The sequence below is a fragment of the Pinus tabuliformis genome, chromosome 3_1 (assembly GCF_031772625.1).
Source record: "Pinus tabuliformis cultivar Carrire ecotype Pingquan chromosome 3_1, CPIR1, whole genome shotgun sequence".
Taxonomy (NCBI): domain Eukaryota; kingdom Viridiplantae; phylum Streptophyta; class Pinopsida; order Pinales; family Pinaceae; genus Pinus; species Pinus tabuliformis.
Window position 1 is genome coordinate 864,932,143 of NC_142301.1, and position 19,109 is coordinate 864,951,251.

Genomic DNA, 19,109 nt, shown 5'->3' on the forward strand with positions numbered 1-19,109 from the left:
TCATACCATTGTTGCTTGGGTCTCTGCCAATTTCTGCTGGTCCGGGTTACTGACGGCCTTCTGGCCCTTCCTTCGCATTGCCCCAAGGGTTTCACCGCCTAACACACATCCCGAGTGATCTCCACATAACACACATGATATACGTATGATTTACAAATTTGGCACCTGGAATTTGTAAGGAGAGCAGTTAGATGTATTGACATGTCCACACAAATTTGAGCGAAATAATAATATTATTAAAAAATAAGATTTCATTCTTGCGATTGAAAACACCGTAAGGTTTAAAATCAAAACTTAAACAAAAGCAGGTGTTTGTAAGATTATCTAATTGACTTCACTTGAATCAAATTCAAAGCTTAATCAAAATTTTGGGGTTTTTAATATTTGGTTTCTGTGATTGAAAATACAATAATTAAGGTTAGATTTTGTGGTTGTAAATGAAAATCAAAGCCTAATCTAAATCTTGGGGTTTTTAATATTTCCTTTATGTGATTGAAAATACAATAATTAAACTTGTTACATTTTTCTATGTATTGAAAATGCTTAAATTAAAGTTAGGGAGATCATAATTAAAGTTTAATCAAAACCAGTCGTCAAAGTTTAATAAAAAGTAATGGCTTTTAAGATTTTTTTTTATTGGAAATGTTAAGATTAAAACCATAGTTTAATCAAACCACAAGATTTACATTTCATTTATTTTAATTAAGATCAAAATCAATAGCATTCGAGATTTTGCTTCTGTGCAATATATTTTGACCAAAGTAAGTATATATATAATTATAATAATAAAGTGAAGTTAATGTGCATTTATAATTTTGTGATTTTTCTTTTTAAAATCAATAGGTTCTTTCGTTTTATTCTTCTGAACAAATTTTAAATTCAATTTTGATGTGGTAAAGTTAATTCAAGTTGGATTGGAAATAATTAAATCTATATCTTATTAACATTGGAATTGAAAAGCATTAAATTATTAACATTGCAATATATACTTACTTTCCAATAGATTCAACTCAAGTATGTTTCTCTATAAGCTTTTATAAGCAATTTTTGTAAACAAAGCAGTATAATTGTTTTGAATTTTTTTTCTTATTTTTATTAGGATTCTATAGTATAATTTTTTTCTAAAGATATCGAATTTTGCTTATTTAAAATTCATTTTAAATGTACAAATAGACTTAGTGTCTAAAAATTCTCAATTTTTTAGATTATATATTCAAAATTAACAATTCAAAAGAATTAACTACTAAATTTAAAAAAAATAAAAACTTGTGACAATTAAATGTTAGCTTGATAACGATTCTATAATGCGGAATAAATACTTAAAAGAATTGAAAACTTGAGTACTCAAATAAATTCATACCTCCGGCCATTGATGCTTGTCACACTTTGATATTGTTTAGCCAACCAAATTGCTAAAACTTGAGCACAAAACTCACGCAGTACCAGATTTTCTGCTACGCTGAAATGAGAAGACTTGAGACCCTTTCCATTGGGAGAATTTTTATGAGAGTTTAACTTTTGTATCTGAATTTTTCAATGAAAAAGTCACCCCATTTGGTGGGTTTGTGGACAGAGAAGTATTGATATCATGCATTGCACAATCTCATCCAATGGAAGGATAGTATTCCACTCTGAATAGATAAGATGGGAAAATGGTTGTTCTGTGTCCATGTGCGCAGGGTCCTATGGAAACTTCTTATTTACATATCTCGACATCCTCATGTTCTTCGCTCCATGGAAGATTTGGCAGAGTGAAACGTCAATGCAGAGGAAGACACCCTTCCAGCTATAATAGACACTACAAAACCAAAGCAAAACTCGGGAGCCTCTGCAACGCAGCATGCACTGGAACAGGGCAAAGAATAAGGAACGAAGGCAACCTGCAGATTTTTTCTATCACCTGCGTGGCACTTCCAAGCTCTACTCACTCTAACTTGATGGTGTAAGGTTGAAGGGGATTCAGTTAGTGAGCTTGGGGACCAAACAGAAGTTTTTATAGCCAAGCTTCCATCAAGCTTATGTTGGCTATGTGTCAAGTATTCCACAAAACATGGTAGAGAACTGCATGATGGAGTAATGGACCACTCCAGGAGCTCCCAACAAAAGATTAATCAATAGCAGATGGTTTCTATAATTTTTGGAATGGGCGGCAGATGGTTAACGGAATCGGCGGCCGTAAAGGGAGCCGACTCGGCGGCAGTTATGGGAGTGGAGCTTAACATTAAAGTATAAATTACAAATTAATTTTAAATAAAAAATATAAACGTTTATTAACTTAATTATTAATAATTTTGAATTTATTTTCAATAATTAATTAATTTGATTTGATTTACAAAGTAACGGTTCAAACTATTATATTATTGTATGATTTTCTTGTCCATTTTATAATTTTTTATAATTTTGAAAGCCCTATTAAAAATATAAATGTTTATTAACTTAATTATTAATAATTTTGAATTTATTTTCAATAATTAATTAATTTGATTTGATTACAAAGTAATAGTTTGATCTATTATATTATTGTATGATTTTCTTTTCTAGTTATCAAAGTGATACCCAAACTTTAGATAATGACCATGATTACATCATAAATTAAAATTTGAAAATATAAATAATATTTTTCTTTTAATATTTTCAATGTGTGGTGGGACCTTCAAGAATTCTTTTTTTCTATTTCCAAAACCTGAAAATGCTCAGATTTTTTCAAGGGCTACCAGACGCATGAATAACTATTAAATTTAAAACTCATTCATTTAAAAATTTCAATAGTTCTTGTTGTATTTACTAACAAGACAACAAACTCACACATCCATATTATTAATAGAATCAATCATTTCATTAAATGTTTAATGGTTGTTGTTGTATATACCAACAACACAACAAACTCGCACAAACATTACTGATAAAATAATTCATTTCATTAAATGTTTTTAAAACAACATTGTCATAGCATTGACCAACCAATTATAATATTAACCATCCAAAGATGCAATTGCATGGACACAAGGAAATAACTCTCTACTTCATCCCCTCTCTACCTTTATACCAGTGGAACAACAAAAAGATCCATAGAGAATACGATTAGATTGGGCAAAATAAAGATGATAAGCAAAAAAATAACCTAGCAATGAAATCTACTAATTTGAACATGTTTAATTACACTAAATAGAGATGGCATCCATAGTACATTAAAGTGACATTTGTCAATATTGGGATTGGTCAATTGCAAACTATCTATAGCGCCACCAATCTAATGAATTGTGACCGGAGATGTTCCCATCGATGGAGCAACATGTTTAAAGCTCACATTGTTTCTTGATAACCATTTTCTCTAACTGACAAACATGCATAGTTCTACCACACCACAATGAAACATGGACACGAAAGTGAGCATAAAGACCAAAATCCCATAATAAAAAATCAAAACTTACGTACAATGTACCAACCATTGAAAGGATAGAAACATCAAAGAAAATGTCTTGATTTTTCTCATCAAGGACAAACAAAATTGTATCACCTGCAATAATGAATTTAGAAACCTTTTGAGTTCAGAAAAAAGGTGTTAATACACTAACTTTAGCTGGTTGGAAAAAATAAGTCAAGGAGGCATTCTAAAATCAACCAAAATTATGTATTCACGGCATAAAACAAGTTTAGTATTAAAGCATTTAAGGGTATCGAACTAGCAAATGAAATACAATATTCAACTAGAAGATATTATCAAAATAATTAAAATGGAAAAGAAAAAGATGGCCACAACTTACTTCAGCAGATAGCTAGATCCACACGAGTAACTTAAAATGAACTCCTCCAAACCATTCAAATCGAGTAACCCCTGAACTATTCATGTAAATGAAGGTCACAAAGAATGAAATCTTTGACTGCAAATACTTGCTGCTTGCTCCTATCATCAAAGTGAAATATCAAGAGCATATAACTCCGGTAAATAATGCTCAGTTTTCCAAATGTAATATCGTCGCAATCATTACAATATCATCATTAGGGAATTTTGTTGCATAAGAAACATCATAGCAAGAATTGTTTGCTTTATCACCAATGTAAAATGAACTTCACGTATTGAAATTTGAAAGGAAAAAAAAACTAGTGTATTCATCTCTAAAACATTGATAGATAGATGCTTTGACCCAAGCAATTGAAATTATTGATAATGTTACCGAAAATCGAAAATCAAATATGAGAAAATATATTTCAAAGCGATTGTATTAGTGTATTGTTACCAAAACATAGCATTATATGAGTCTATTATTACCTAAAACCAACTCACAATGCTCTTCATCAATTCCAACAAGTAATGAATAATCCATGACATTAATTGACTACAAACACACATTGCACACAATCATGATAACTGACTAGCTCAACAAAAATTTGAAATTAACATTACAATTATGGTTGATTAAGAAAAATGAAAACTGCATTTACCGTGAGAAATGAAGTATCATTCGAGACTTCTCTCTCTAAAAGGCACTGGGCTTTATTCCCAAGAAATATTTCCATAGTTGGAATGGTCACTAAGAGATTCTGGTCCATAAAAACTTTGTTCTTGCTTGATGAATCTGCATTGTCACAGGAGCGACTGAAACCTTTGAGGCCATAACTTGTGTTACATTTTCTTCCAAACAATAGATTTTCCATTACCATCAGTTCCATCCCAATCTCTTTTCCACCTTTTTCATTCTTTATAGTGACCTGAAATATAAGCACATTAAGTAACATGCACACGCACAATGAAGGCGACAAAGCCTAGTAAACTTTCTAAGAGTCTGTAAAAGGTAATTGCCAAATATAGAATAAACAATAATATGAGTATCCAACCTAATAAATACCAAGGATATTTGCCAAACATCTGGCACTTCTAGAACTTAATGAGTCAGACAGATATTTGAAATATTCTGAGGAAAACTTCATAAAAGACTCCAATTCTATTACGGTGACTTTCTTGATAATAAATATTTCATCCAAGCATTTTACAAAAAAACATTGTTCCTTCCTCCATGAGGTCCCCATTTCTTATAGTGACTTAGTGACAATATAATGTCCATTTCTTTTGGAAAACACTTTTTCCTCAGGGCATCAAACTGTTTTGCATAATAGTAGGTTACCGAGTACTTAAATCCTGAACTTCTCTCTTCAAAAATAACTTTACTAGATTCTAAGGAACCATCTAACGACCAAAGTGGATTTGAAACAACTCCACCCAAACCAAATAAGTCTGAATTCCTTTTCTTTATCCTTGTCTATTTCCTTTTGCTTCTCACTATCAAGTACCTTGTCATATAGTCAAGCCTAATATTATTGTTAACTCAGTGCATAAGGTATTATGCTTGTTGGCTTATCATCATAAACAAAAATAACTATATCATTGACACCAGTCGGTAAAATAATGTTACCCACTACATTACCACCCAGATGACCATTGATGAGACAAATATAGGACTATATCTTCTCAGAGAGACAACTCTAATAGGCCCCAATAAATTTTCATGTAAACTCTTGTTGTAACGTTTTGGTAAGTTTGACATAGGAACCCCAATCCAACTTCTAAACTCTTCAGATAAATTTATTGATTTTACTAATGGGGTGATTTTCTCATGCACCTCTATTCTACCTTTATCTTGCATGTTTAAGGTAGATTCAGACATCATCTTGTCTCCTGTATGTAGGTTCACTACCACCAGCGACAGTGGCCAAAGTGACAAAAACAACTTCCTGTCCTTTTGATGTCATAGGTACAACTTGCAATTTTGCTAATTAGGCTTCACCTATCCATGTTGCATCTAATTTATTTGACAGATCAGCCAGGATATGAGAATCCTGCTCTGATAGTTTCTGACATGTTCCCAGATCTTCATCCAAACCATTTACGTTGTCCCTACTATCAACTATTTCAAAAGGAATTGTCTCAGAAACATTGATGCTGGTATCACATTCACCATTCTCCATGTCAAAAGTATGAAACATGGTACCATTAGTTATATTGGATGAATCCCTAATGTTTGGACCTCCTTCCAAGGCATCCAGATTCTAGATTGTTTAACCTTCTGTTGATTTAATAATTTCCATGCCTTCATCTAATTTTTTTATTCACAATACTAGTTCCCTCTAAATAGTCACACAAGTAAGAATTTTCCACATTACTAGTCATGGAAAGCTACCTAGATCCATTATTTAAAACATGTTTGTCACCATCTTGGATATCTTTGAACTGAAGATTCTCGGAATAGATAACTTTGTCCAGACAATTTCCATCAACTGTGGAGCCTGTTTCCTCTGTCATCAGAATGCCAAAACCACCACTAGAATTATTACTCTCTTTGACTCTACCCTGACTGTCTCCAACCTTTTCATTTATGCTAGAATTGTATTCCTTATGTGGAGTCTTAAAATACTCCAGTGGACTAGATTCCAATTTGGCAAGAGAGATTTTCGCTTTAAGAGATGAATCTAAATGGGAAAGACAATGATCCCATTCATAGGCTTCATAAAGAAGAAGACACTTTATATTGTTTGGCTTTGAAATATCAGTAGCAGGTCTTAGAACTTTCCCATCACAAATGATGGCCTCTTGCAATAAACCTTGTTTGAATTTTTTAGATTGCATCAAAAGAATGGACACTTTGAAGAAATGATTTCCAACCAAGAAATTTCTATAAACAAATTTGGAAATGTTCATTAAGTAGAAATATTATTCTAGCATAATATCATTTTAGACAACCTAAAGTACACTAAACAAACTTTATATACATTTATAATATCACCTCAAATTCAACTATCTCTTTATGCAAAATTCCTTCAAGCTCTGCAATTTGCCTCCTTGACTTAGGAACCTTAATACTAGAATAAAATTATCTAGATGTGGTGATTTTCTATGCTATCTAATAGAGAAAATTAAATACCTCTCTAAATAACATTTCCACTTTACCTGCTACCTATTCAATTGCATAAAAATTCACATTAGTTTGGATATGGGGGGTCCTACGCCATACTTATGATAGGAATATACATTAATTTTCCAACATCTACCCATATGTACAATCTGTATCATAAAGTACCTTCACAACTTCTTTTCTGATCCAATCTTATTGATGTGGATCATGGAACTCTAATTTTGAAGGTGGAAAATGCATAGCCAAAACATTGATACATAATTATGGGTAATCTGGAAAAATCAAGAGCTACATAAAGTATGTAAGATATCAGAAGGTCAAAATAAAAAAATATAAAGAAGTTGAATTTAGTGGCATACCTATAAAATAAAATGTAGTCTCGATGTAATGAATGACCACAATTGCAACTCTACTTATTGCATAATGATTATAGAAACTAAACTCTAGGAATTTTCCAAAGGATAAACCCCATGCAGAATCACACATGAGTACTTGTCAGGTTTCTTTTGGAACTCTATTTTTATGTGCACATTTTAAGCACCAATGCCACATATATATGTTTCCTTCACATTCACCAGGTAATGTCAATAGTAAAGGTAACTAACTTACCGATATCGTGAGGCTACCCTGATGGTGTGTATAGCAAAGAACATGTGCTTCTGAGGATTATTACAGAAATGAGAATGTGAATTCTGCATGTTTTTGGTATTTTGTTACATCAAAATTTTCCCGTTGTTACTGTGTAATTGTAAAGTCTACAAGATAATAAGAGAAAAATACAGAAGAAGAAAAATACATGAAGAAGAAATCTACCTGGTCAAACACATCATCCCGCAGGTATCTTCCTAGTGGCTTGTTGAAACTGCCATAATACTTGATGCAAAAGAGTTGTGAACGCTCACAGACTGCCCACTTCAACACACAGTGGCTCATTAACAAAACCAATATACTTTGATGATCAGAGGGAGAAGGTGGAAAGTATTCTTTAGAGAAAACCTGTCCTTGTTTTCTATACCCTAAAAGTTTCTCATCTCGAAAAAACTTGGGACTTCATTTCCTTTTTTGCTACTCCTTGATTCTCCAATGCTACCTTCCTAGATAGATTCTTTGTTGTTATTTGATAATTAATATTAACCTTGGATAAAACAAAAACAGTGAAGCCATTTTCCATATTTGAATCATTTGATTCCTTATCTTGATGTTCTAAATATGATATGAGTGCCCCATATGAACTTGGACCCACAGGAGATATAATTTCATTTAAATATGCCTTTATCGAAGTTAACAATACAGATAAATCAGCTAAAGGATTAGTTGGCAAGGAAGATCTCTATCCATATGGATATGTATTCCACTATACCCCTATAACTTTAGCACATGTATCTCCTATGGAGGATTTCTTAAAAACAATTATTGTTTGAACAAGACTGGTTCCATCAGGGCTAGACTTACTAGCAACATGTCATATAGGTGAACCCATCCCTCCACTAGTAAGAGGTGGTTTGGACTATCCCTTATTATTATCAATCATAGGGTCATCTACTAAGCCAAAGAAAATTGACAATATATTATGCATTTTCAGGTTTTGCATTTCTCTCGACTAGTTTTGTTTTGGAATAGGAACAATAGAAATGGGTATCATAGAAATAGAACTACCAAAATTTAATTGTTTGTCTGTAAATGCAACAGTTATTGATGATTTCAAGGGAATTTCAGGCAAGGTGGCACCTTCATCTGTAAGGAAATAAGTCTCAAGGGATAAATGGTAAGTGGAAAACACTGCATACTGAACAACATGTTAACATTCTTCAACTAATCATGACTTGCACTCATAAGTAGAAGTTGTAAACACAAGAGCAGAGCGAGTCCCATAAATTCTGACTTCAAGAAAAGAGCATATCACTTAAGATCAAGTTGTCACCTAGTTTAGGGATAGTCAACCACATGAGATACTTTCAAGAATGAAATTTTGAGAACCTATTTACTTTTTTGGAAATATTTCATAGAGAATAGTAGATTGATTTCTAGGCTACAACCTCCATCTATGAATTAGATTATCATAGAATACATAATAGAAGTACCATTTCTACCAGACATATTAGACTTTCAAGGCATATTAATCATATATATAATAATTATTTTCATGACAGTGAAATATTAAAAATACAGAATGAATCATAGACATTTTGCCACCCTTGGAATCATCATCCTAGGCTAGAAAATATGTTTCCATTTTGCATTGGAAATGCAGATTTATTGATTCACATCAGAATCTCTAGGATAGAGAACTAATCAACATGAGAAACATTTCCTACATAAAATAAAAAATAACGTCGTAAAATACATTCCTGATTTTGGAGGGAATAGGTAGAGTGGTCCATATCACCTCCCCATGCCAACTGGCATTTGAGGAGAGCTGGCCCCCATTTTTATCAAATTTTTCATCCTGGCTCTCTACAAAAGTACTATAAACCCCAATTCATCTCATTTTTTAGTTCCATACTTTGGAAAGCAGATTTGGAGAACAGAAATGAGAATAACTTAGGTTGGACAAGTTTGGTAGAACAACATTGGCAAACAAATTTGAAAGGAGTAATTCATAACAAAGTTTTTGCTAGCAGAACAACACTCCAAACTCTTATTTTTTCTTCTATTTCTTACTCTCCTATATTATTTTGATGGAATCTCATTCATCATTTTAGAGAGGGCATGATCATAGAAATCATGGTGGCATAAATTGTGAAGAAAGAGGAGACGGTGAAAAAAATAACAGAAATTTCCCACTGATTCCCCTCTGTGGAAGTGTGTCACAAAGAAAGAAAAAGGAGAGAGTTAAGATGGAAACTACTTATGGAATTTCATAAGTGCAAGGAAAATTTTGGATTCATATTGAAGGGGTAAAGCCCTTTTGTTTTGGATTCCTAACAATGGCGTTAAATTTTGTAATCTATCACCCCAAATATTGAGGCATAATTTCAAAACAAGCATGACCACGCATAGTTAACTAGTGAAGAAAGGAGAGGAAGAAAGCATGTTCTCATAGGTGAAAAAAAGAGGCAATAATTTCGTTCAATAGCTAAGGAAGCCTGGAAGAGATTGAACACCAAAATCTTGGAAAGAATGTTTGATTGTGGCAGGAGGGAAGAAACAGATAGTGGATTTGCCTCTAACATGCATGCATGTCGTATTCCATTTATAGAGTATTTAGTGTGTAAATTCCCACTGTAGATCAATAGATTATGCAATATACTAAAGCAAAATACAAGATTTACTTCTACAACAAACTTGCAGAAGCTTAATCGAATATGAGAAAGATCAAGTAGAACACATATAACAAATAAATAGAAATCAATCACACATGAACATAGAAGAATAACCCAGGGAAAGCCTCAGCCTAAAACCCCAATCTATGTATTATCATACAATTGGAAATATGTTCAAATTATAAAAAGAATCAGCTCACAGGCTATCCTACTCTCTCTACAATCCAACAACACATCTCACAAACTAAATAGACACAAGATATGCCTTCCTTCAGCCCTCCAAGCCTCGTATTTCCTTGCACAGTTTTTCTTGGGGTCCAATTGTTGAAAAATGGCAACAAGAAATTGCTAAAAATAGAAGTGCTGAAAATAGCAATTTGAGTACCAGTGCTAGATTAGGCAACAGGGAATGAAAATGGAAGTGCTAAAAATAGAAGTTCTATTTTTAGCAGTTCAGTGTGGATTCCTATTTTAGTCAGTCCCTGGACTAGAAATAGGAAGTAAAATTCAAATTTGATATTAACAGTAGTTTGTAAATTAATTAATTAATTCAGATTGAGTTAATTAGTTAAGGAATTATGAACTTGAAGTCTATGTGAGGACATGCAACAGTTTCTCCTTTGATTGAGGGATTTATCCATAAGTTAAAGGATGAGGATGAGTTGTAATTATGAGTTATAATTAGTTGGCTCAGTTAACTGAGTCAAGTCTAGTTAGATTAATTTAACAAGTTGTTAAATTAATGAGATTCAGTTTGTTAATGCTTGCATGCATGTAACAACTGGTATTTTCAGATAACTAAATATTATAGCTTAAATAACTCATGCATGTCAGTTCTGTCAGAGACCCAATTTAGATCAGAGAAGGGATAGTGTACTATTATTTGGATGAATATTTTTCCTATAAAGGAAGCTCATTCATGATGAGGATTTATCTTCTTCAGGTTTGTGAACTTATTTCAAAGGTCAGTGTTGTGTGTGAGGTGAGAATCACACAGGTTGGAGCTGGAGGACCCAGGAAAAACTGTGCATAGAAATAGGAGGCTTGGAGGGTAGAGGAGAAGGTTTGTGAGAAGCCTTCGACTGTCTATGAGTAGCAGAGGGATTGTACTGAGAGATGGATAGCTTATGAGCTAAGACTTTATGTAATCCGAACATATTTCCACTTGTGTGACAATACAAAGATGGAGTTTTAGGCTGGTGCTTTCCCCTGGTTATATCTTCTATGTTATGTGTGTTTGATTTCTCCATATTAGTTATATGTGTTCTTATTGATGTTGCTTATGTTCAATTAAGCTTCCGCTAAATTGTTTGTAGAAGTAGATCAAGTGTTTTGCTTTAGTACATTGCATTATCAGGTGATCTACAGTGGGAATTTCTACATGGTATCAGAGCTAGCTAATTTGTAGAAAAAATTCTACATGGTATCAGAGCTAGCTGATTTGTAGAAAAATTCTACAAAATTATACATGGTATTAGAGCACAGGTGATCAAGGAAGAACATTATACAGGAAGAGAAGATTTCAAAGTTTTGAGTTTTGGGCCAACAATTTACAGAGCAGATCTGAAAATTTCTATACGAAAATTTCATAAACAAATAGTAGATTTGGATTCCTTGCAGAAAAATACCCAAAAAATAAAAAAAATAAAAAAAATCGGATGAATCGGAGTTCGGAAGAGGGAGATATTGCTGATTTAAAATCAGCTCTTTTTCCAAAAAAAAAAACATGACGGTGGGAAATATGAAACAGATTGGTGTGCTAGCCAAGAACCTATATGCACTTGAGGTACAAGATTCATGCAAAGCCTTGAGGAGAAAGGCAAAGGTTAGATACTTGGTGGTTGAGAGGGAGAGTAAATTACCTCTCAACATGCAGCGCAAAAAGAAGTCTTAGACGATTATGGAGGAGCCACGATTAGTGTAGCAGCTTTAGGAGGTTGTGGAGCAGCAACAACTAGAGACGCTAAGAGGAGATCGAGTAGAGACATCTACTCATGCAAAGACCTCCAGTAGAGGGAAACTTTGAGCTAGGTGGGTAGAGGGATCACATGCAGCCATACCTCCAAGTAGGAGGTGGGGCGATGTGGAGTGATCGTCCCAAGGAGGAGGGGCAGGATCCTTGAGGTACCCAACCTTTTTTATTCCACTTTGCTGCAAGAGCCCTGATGAGGAGTAGTAGAACTGATTGATTAGGTAGAGACAGATGGGTAGAGAAAGCTACAGTGCAGGGAATCCCAGGACATCACAGAGCTAGCATGCTGCAACAATGCGAGAGGCACAAGTGTGTTGCACAGTGCATAGTAGCACAGAGAGGTGTGCAACGGTGCGAGATGCATGGAGATGTTGCAGTAGTGCAGAGGTTAGAGAGGGAGCACTTGTCAGCAGTAGGTAGAGTTTCAACATCAAAGTATGTTTCTAGGCCAACAGAGAGGTCAGTTGGGAGTTTTTTTTGTTCCAAAATTTGCTAGAGCAACCACACTTGGTAGAAGTGTTGCAAGCAGAACATTCTGAAGGTATAGGATTAGGTTCGAGAGGAAGCCTTTCTTGTTGAGAGGGAGTGTTGAAAAATGGAAACAAGAAATTGCTAAAAATAAAAGTGCTAAAAATAGTAGTTTGAGTACCAGTGCTGGATTGGGCAACAGGGAATGAAAAATGGAAGTGCTAAAAATAGAAGTTCTATTTTTAGGAGTTCAGTGTGGATTCCTTATTTAGACAGTCCCTGGACTAGAAATAGGAAGTAAAATTAAAATTTGATATTAACAACAGTTTCTAAATTAATTAATTAATTCAATTTGAGTTAATTAGTTAAGGAATTATGAACTTGAAGTCTATGTGAGGACATGCAACAGTTTCTCCTTTGATTGAAGGATTTATTCATCAGTTAAAAGATGAGGTTGAGTTGTAATTAGTTGGCTCAATTAAATAAGTCAATTCTAATTAGATTAATTTAACAAGTTTTTAAATTAATGAGATTCAGTTTGTTAATGCTTGCATGCATGTAACAACTGGTATTTTCATATAACTGAATATATAGCTTAAATAACTCATGCATGTTAGTTATGTCAGAGACCTAGTTGAGATCAGAGAATGGATAGTGTACTATCAGTTGAATGAATATTTTTCCTATAAAGGAAGCTAATCCATGATGAGGATTTATCTCCTTCAGGTTTGTGCAGTTATTTCAGAGGTCAGTGTTGTGTGTGAGATGAGAATCGCATAGGTTGTAGCTGGAGGACCCAGAAAAAATTGTGCATAGAATTAGGAGGCTTGGAGGGTAGAGGAGAAGGTTTGTGAGAAGCCTTCGACTGTATATGAGCAATAGAGGGATTGTATTGAGAGTTGGATAGCTTTCGAGCAAAGGCTTTGTGTAATCCAGACATATTTCCACTTGTATGATAATACAGAGATGGGGTTTTAGGTTGATGCTTTCCCCTGGTTATATCTTCTGTGTTATGTGTGTTTTATTTCTCCATATTAGTTATATGTGTTCTTATTGATGTTTCTCATGTTCGATTAAGCTTCCAATAATTTTTTTGTAGAAGTAGATCAAGTGTTTTGCTTTAGTACATTGCATTAGCAGGTGATCTACAGTGGGAATTTCTACATGGTATCAGAGCTAGTTGATTTGTAGAAAAAATTCTACATGGTATCAAAGCTAGCTGATTTGTAGAAAAATTCTACAAAATTCTACACCAATGATACCACCTGTGTGATTGGCCTCATCACACACTCAATAAACTGAAGAAGTAACTGTGCAATCTCCAAGGAATGAATTCCTTCTGCATGAAAGAGATATCCTCCATGGAATATTCTTGCAAATGACAATACACTATCCCATCATCTGATCTCAACTAGGTCTCTGTCTGAACTGACATGCATGAGTTATTTATGAGAGAATATTTAGTTATCTAAAGTGTAGCAGTTACATGCATGCATGCATTAACTAACTCAACTCACAATTAGCTCAACAAACTATTTGAACTAATCTAACTAGACTTAACTTAGTTAACTGAGCTAACTAGTTACAACTCAATATTACAACTCATCCTTATCTCTTTATGTTAATTTTAGGTATGTTCTAAGCTTAGAGAAATTTGTTTAAATTTTCACAGTTAGCTCCATTATTTTTCAGATTAGCAATCACATCAGCATTAGAGTAAACTGCAGATAGAACATAAACATAAATCACAGAAGAAAAGCCAAGACAAGAGGACACAAGATGTGGTGCTAGCCAGGGACAAACCCCAATGTGAGGAAATGCTTGATAAATTCTTCTTATATGCTCTTCAATAGTTCAGTAGATAGAGAGAGAGAGATAGTACGTTTACAACAAAAGTCAACACTTTGACTTATCTAGATAAGATCATAGATCATCTCTAAGAAGATGATACGTGAGATCAGTTGAATACATGCTGCTTCAACTAATTCTCCAAGCTGACTCCTTCACCTATCATTGTGCTACATTTCGTCATCATGATGCACCTCACCGCACTGCACCATGCTACACCCATCATCACTATGTTGCATCTCATCATGCTTCATTAATCATGATTGTACCCATCATTGTACTGCATTATGTGCCATTGCTGCACCATGTTGCCATCTTGACCTATGTGTTGGTTTCACCTTGCTTGCTTGTTGTCCCTTGCTTGCTTGTTGTCCCTAGCAAGCTTGTTGTCCTTAGCATGCTTGTTGTTGCATGTTAGTTGTCCCTTACATGCTAGGTGTAACATTTCATGCTTGGTGTATTTACTGCTAAGTACCATACAACTATCTCAATGTTAGTTAGTTGTCCCATGCATGCTGCTCTCCTTTGAAGATAGATGTTTCGGTTGTTTCGGCAATTCCCAACATTTCTGCCAATTGCGGCTATTCTCGACAGTTCTAGAAATTCCAGAAGTTCCAGTTGTTTCGGTAGTTCTGGCAGTCCCAGAAGTCCCGACAATTCCGTCTTTTCCGGTAGTTCCAGCTTTTCCGATAGTTCCAGTAGTTCCAACTTTTCTAGATTTTCCAGCTTTTTTGGTAGTTCCGACTTTTCTGGAATTTCTGGATTTTCCGATAGTTCCAGCTTTTCTGGATTTTCCAGCTTTTCTGATAATTCTGTATTTTCCAGCAATTCTGGCATTTCTGACAATTTCAGCTTTCCCGATAGTTCAGGCTTTCATGGCAGTTCCATCTTTTCTAGCTTTTCTGGTAGTTTCGGCATTTCTAGAAGTTGTGGCATTTCCAGCAGTTCCAGCTTTTCTAGCTTTTCTAGCTTTTCCGGCAATTCCAGATTTTCCGACAGTTCCGACAGTTTTGGTTTTTTCAAGAGTTCCGGTTTTTCCGACAGTTCCAGCTTTTCTGGCAATTTCGGCTTTTCTAGCTTTTCCGAATTTCTGCCCTCTAGATCAGGGAAATGTTATTCCTTAGGATCTCTCCTCCTACTAAATCCCAAAGATAAGTAGAGAGAGGAAGAGATCCCAAGTGTGTTGAAATGACTTGAAGGCACCTCTATTTATACTAAAACATTGAGCACATGTGGGGTTTATTTGGTTGCTAGCCGACCTTGATGAATTATCTTATAACGCAAATAAATTCATAACTCCATGAATACTTATCGGAATCGAATGATCTTTAGATCAATCCTACATCTCTCAATGAGAGGGATCCAAGAAAAATATCTGTTGCCATAAATAAGATGACCCACATGGAGTTTGGCCCTAGTTTCCAATATTAACACTCCCTCTCAACGAGGGAGAACTCCATCCGTTGATCCATATGTCTAACTGTACTATCTCTGCCATCAATTCCCTGCAATACTTTGCTCTACTCTGTTCTGTTGAGCTCCGCTCTACTCTGCTTTGATCTGCTAAGCTCTGCTCTACTAAGCTCTGCTCTACTAAGCTCTACTATGCTCTTCTTTGCTCTACTTTGCTAAACCATGAAGAAGAAGAATTGATCGAGAATGTCTCATACCATTCTATACTGACCTGAAGTCAGTTTTATCTGAAGAGAGTGTGTCACATCACTCTGACGGACCCTAAGTTAGTTTTATTGATCCCATATCAATATCAGAAAAGATTGTCTCAAACGACTCAGACTGATCCTAGATCAATTTCATTGATCCCAGATCAATGTCGCAAGAGAGTGTCTCAAACTACTCATACTGATCCCAAATCAATGGAGGTCATCCTAGCATAGGGAGTACGATATATGCAGCAATGCATCCATCGATAGTACTATTATGGTCCCTATCCTTGTTTCCCTGCTCATTGATCATATGAGAGGTACTTCCCATGAGTCCCAGGCTACATGGGTAGTATGCCTTGATAGGAGAACTAATCATCCTGTCCATAGGAGAATGAATCATCATGTTCATAGGAGAATGAATCATCCTCTCAGTGGATTCCACATAGAACTAATCATCCTAGCCCACAGGAGAACTAATCGTCCTGTTCCACAATCGCCATGGAGATCAAATCATCCTAGCCCATATGAGAACTAATCATCCTGTTCCATAGTCGCCATGGAGAACAAATCATCCTAGCCCATAGGAGAACTAATCATCCTATTCCACAGTTTCCACGGGAGAACTAATCATCTTGACCCACAGGAGAACTAATCATCCTGTTCCATAGTTTCCACGGGAGAACTAATCATCCCGACCCACAGAAGAACTAATCATCCTACTCATAGTGCACCACCAGGGGAGGGTGAGTTGCCCTCTGGTCATATGTTGCTCCAATAAGTACCTGAAGCCCCCTAGAGCTCCTAAAGCTCAATGCATGCAACATGCATGACCCTTATAAGAAGGTCTCTCAACTTCTCCAAGTTGTTTAGGAAAGTCACAAATTTGACCTTTCCCCGGGGCTTTGACAAAATGTCTGCAACCTGTACATCAGTCTCAATGCGATGGAGCCTCCTCGCTCATTGACTTACCATATCGCAGATAAGGCAATCACATCAGCATTAAAGTAAACTACAGATAGAACATAAACATAAATCGCAGAAGACAAGCCAAGACAAGAGGACACAAGATGTGGCGCTAGCCAAGGAAAAACCCCAATGTGAGGAAACCCTTGATCAATTCTTCTTATATGTTCTTCAATAGTTCAGCAGAGAGAGAGAGAGATAGTGTGTTTACAATAGAAGTCAACACTTTGACTTATCTAGATAAGAGCATATATCATCTCTAAGAAGATGATAGATGAGATCAGTTGAAGACATGCTACTTTAAATAATTCTCCAAGGTGACTCCTTCACCTATCATTGTGTTGCATTTCATCATCATGCTGCACCTCACTGCGTTTCACCATGCTGCACCCATCATCACTATGCTGCATCTCATCACGCTTCATTAATCATGACTGTACCCATCACTGTACTTCATTATGTGCCATTGTTGCACCATGTTTCCATCCTGACCTATGCGTTGGATGCACCTTGCTTGCTTGTTGTCCCTTGATTTCTTGTTGTCCCTAGCATGCTTGTTGTGCTTATCATGCTTGTTGTTGCATGCTAGTTGTCCCTTGCATGCTAGCTGTAACATAGCATGCTTGGTGTATTTGCTGCTAAGTACCATACAACCATCCCAATGTTAGTTAGTTGTCCCTTGCATGATGCTCTCCTTTGGAGACAGATGCTCTTACTTTTTCGGCAGTTTTGGTAGTTCCGGCTGTTCCTGGCAATTTCGGCAGTTCTAGTTGTTTTAAACAAAGTCTTTCAATAGAAATCACATGAGAGAATTTTTTTGCCAACACGTTTCGAACCAACAAGTGTGGTTCATCATCAAGACTAGATGAAGAGGCAGACCATGGCAAAGGCTTAAATAGAGAGAAATGTAGAGACATAATTTCCGACAGTTCCGGCAGTCCCGTCAGTCCTGACAATTCTGGCTTTTCTGGTAGTTTCGGTAGTTCCGGCAGTCCCGGTCGTTCCGGCTTTTCCAGCAGTTCTAGCTTTTCCGAAAGTTCTAGAATTTCTGGCAGTTTTGACATTTCTAGTTTTCCTAGCAATTCTGGCAGTTCCCGTAGTCCTGGCAATCCTAGCAGTTCCGACTTTTCTGGCAGTTTCGGCAGTTCCGACTTTTCTGGCAATTTCGGCAGTTCCGACTTTTCCGGCTGTTCCAACATTTTTGGCTTTTCCATATTTTCCGGATTTTCTGGTAGTTCTGGATTTTCCAGCATTTCCGGCTTTTCCGACAGTTCCAACATTTCTGGTTTTTCCAGGTTTTCCAACAATTCCATCTTTTCTAGCAGTTTCGACTTTTTCGGTAGTTCCAACTTTCTCGGTAGTTCCAACTTTCCCCGTAGTTCCGGATTTTCAGGCTTTCTGGCAGTTCCGACATTTCTGGTAGTTCCATATTTTCCAGCTTTTCCATCAGTTCTGGCTTTTCTAGCTTTTCCGGCACTTCTGGTAGTTCCGAATTTTCCAGCTTTTTTGGCTTTTCCGACTTTCTGCCCTCTAGATCAAGGCAACGTTATTCCTTAGGATCTCTCCTCCTACTAAAACCCAAAGACAAGTAGAGAGAGGAAGAGATCCCAAGTGTGTTGAAATGACTTGAAGGCCACCTCTATTTATACTAAAACATGTGGGGTTTATTTGGTTGCTGGCCGACCTTGACAAATTGTCTTATAATGCAAATAAATTCATAACTCCATGAATAATTATCGGAATTGGATAATCTTTAGATCAATCCTACACGTCTCGATGAGAGGGATCCAAGAAAAATATTAACTGCCATAAATAAGATGACCCACATGGAGTTTGGCTCTAGTTTCCAATTTTAATGGGATAAATTCCTCAATCAATGGGATAACTGTTGCATGTCCCCACATAGACTTCATGTTTGATTTTCTACAACTAATTAACTCAATATGAATTAATTAATTATTTTACAAACAGCTGCTAAGATCAAATTCAAATTTTACTTCTCTATTTTAGTTTAGGGACTAAC

The 19,109-nt window shown here is 35.6% G+C and overlaps 1 pseudogene; it reads right to left on the reverse strand.

Annotated features, from left to right (window-relative positions):
- LOC149190317 (1-phosphatidylinositol-3-phosphate 5-kinase FAB1B-like) lies at positions 1-5,964 on the reverse strand (annotated as a pseudogene).
- Positions 5,965-19,109: the final 13,145 nt, after the last annotated feature.